The sequence below is a fragment of the Peromyscus maniculatus genome, chromosome 7 (assembly GCF_049852395.1).
Source record: "Peromyscus maniculatus bairdii isolate BWxNUB_F1_BW_parent chromosome 7, HU_Pman_BW_mat_3.1, whole genome shotgun sequence".
Lineage (NCBI taxonomy): Eukaryota > Metazoa > Chordata > Mammalia > Rodentia > Cricetidae > Peromyscus > Peromyscus maniculatus.
Genome location: NC_134858.1, coordinates 84,446,596 through 84,449,126, shown reverse-complemented (window position 1 = coordinate 84,449,126; position 2,531 = coordinate 84,446,596).

Sequence of the window (2,531 nt, the reverse complement as noted above, 5' to 3'; positions counted from 1 at the left end):
CACGGCCCCAACTCCATGCCTGTTTGCCTGCCGTGTTTCACACATGATGGTCATAGACTCTAACCCTCTGGAACACTGAGACTCAAATTAAATGTTTCCTTTTATAAGTTGCCTTGGTCGTGGTGTCATGTCACAGCAATAGAAAAGTAACTAAGACAGGATTGAAAAAGGTTTATCCCTGTTGCAAGCTAACAGTGATGTCTGCAGAATATAAGAAGTCAAAGCCAAAGACTCTGTTGTCCACGGTGACAGCATCAGTCAGTGGGCAATACAGCAGGCCCCTTGTGCCATAAACGTTACATTAAAGGAACAGCGTCTGAGCATGGAGTCTTCATTAAGGGCAGGAAGCTTTTCTGGCCTTTGTCCAGGAGGAACTCTGCATCTGCACTATGCTGGACACACCTGCACTATGCTGGACATACCTGGCCTTTGCTCCGCAGAGAAATAATCTCTACTTTTAAAACTTCTGTTATAAAGACACTCTCAAAGAAGTATCTTAGAACAAAGAAGAGTCCCTCTGTTGCACAGGAATGTAAAAATGTGAGAGAACCATGAAAAAAAAAAAGAGATGTCTCCCAATAATAAACATTGTTGGGAACTCTTGGGAGGGAGCAAGCACTATATCTTTATGTGATGCCTGAAAAATTTCTGGAAGAGGCAACTATTAAAGGGCTAGTTCCATGATAGTAAAAGCCAGATGATTATTAAACATAGAAATGATAATGGTTTAAGAAATATTTTTAAAATCATGTTTAATATCACAACAGAATTCCTGGTGTTTCTATGGGAAAACAGCCTGTACCAGCAAGGAAAGAGGGCGTAAGGGAGAAAGAATACCAGGGTGCACGTGAGAACTGAGGACCTCACTTGAGGGAGATGGTTCAGTGGGTACATACTTGTTTCACAAGCATAAAGATCTGAGTTTGGGTCCTCAGCAGCCATTTAAAGCTGAATATGATAGCATTTGTCTGCAAACTCAGCAATGGGGGACAGGTTTGAAGGCTGGAGGATACCTGAAGCTTGCTAGCCAGCCAGTCTCCAGAAAAATTCAAACTCCAGAAGATTAAGGTGAGGACTAACCACTTCTAGGACCAGTCCCCAAATCATGGTTCAGGTGGATATTTAAACGTGGATTTGGTATAAGGACTAGTAATAGGGAAGTTACAGGGAAACAAAGTGGATTGCCCAGGGTCAGAGAGCTGGTCAGCAGAGAGAGCGGAGTCAAACCCCAGGCTGCCTGCTTCCTAAGCCTCTTACACTTCCACTCCCGTGTGGGCCCCAGAAGCAATCTATTCACTGTCATCACTGATTTAAAATTTAAATCAGACAAAAAAAAACATAGCACAATTTCGTTTACCAATGGATACACTAAGTGCTGTTTTAATTTCTTGTTCTTACTAAAGTTTACACTACTACATATATACCCCAAAATGAGATTAGGTTGTTTCTTCTGAAGAACTGCAGTTAATATTTTACTGCATTGATACCTAACAGATTAGAAATATACTTCTGACAAAGCAATGATACTGGGTGGTCAGCCTGATCTCATGGGGATAGAAATGCTCGAAGCAATGAGATCAAGGAAACAAGGCTCTTTGACATCTTAAAACCAACTCCTTCCTCTTACAACAACAAAATCTGAGATCCACAGGAGGGAGACAAGAGGCTTGCTCAATGTCTTCTCACTATCAGCAATGGCATGACTACACAGGTGCCAACAGCCTGGATGATGGTCTTTCAGTTTATTCTGGTACCCTGTTTCTGGGGATTTTGTTAATTTTACAAAACATGTTAGAATTCATTGCCTCCCTGTCTCCAAAATGGGGCTGGAATATAGCCAGGAAGGCTGATGCCTATCACAATATATCTGCATCTACAACCTTTTAAAGTCGAACACAGTAAACAAGCAGTGACTTATGTGACTGGATGTGCCTGGACCACCCAATACTGTCAGGCCAACAGACACAGCTGCAAAAAAGACCAGATGCCATGGCTCCTGCTCCAAGGCAAGCAAAATGGGAGGGATCATAGGTCTACACAATGCCTGTACTCAGTAGCATCAAGTATATACTCACGTTTCCAGGTGAAAGGACATGATATAGACATGAAAGGCAAGATAGGCCTACTTCTTAAGCCTACCCTTGGAGTCCTTGAGAGCATTATCTCACCTTTCCATACTCCTCTCCCAAGGTTCCCAACACTGGCACTCTACTGCTTTGGCAACAAAACATTAATATCAAATACTAAAACTCCTGGAACTCATTAGCAGCAGTTCTCAACCCATAGGTTGCAACCCCTTTGGGGGTCACATATCAGATATCCTGTATATTAGATATTGACTCTACAATTCATAACAGTAGCAAAATTACAGTTATAAAGTAGCAATAAAATAATTTTGTGGTTGGGGGTCACCACAACATGAGGAACTGTATTAAAGGGTCGCAGCATTAGAAAGGTTGAGAACCACTGCTCATGAGGCAAATGGTCCATATGTGGTTCCTTGAACACCTCGGACACTGAGGTTCTTTCTA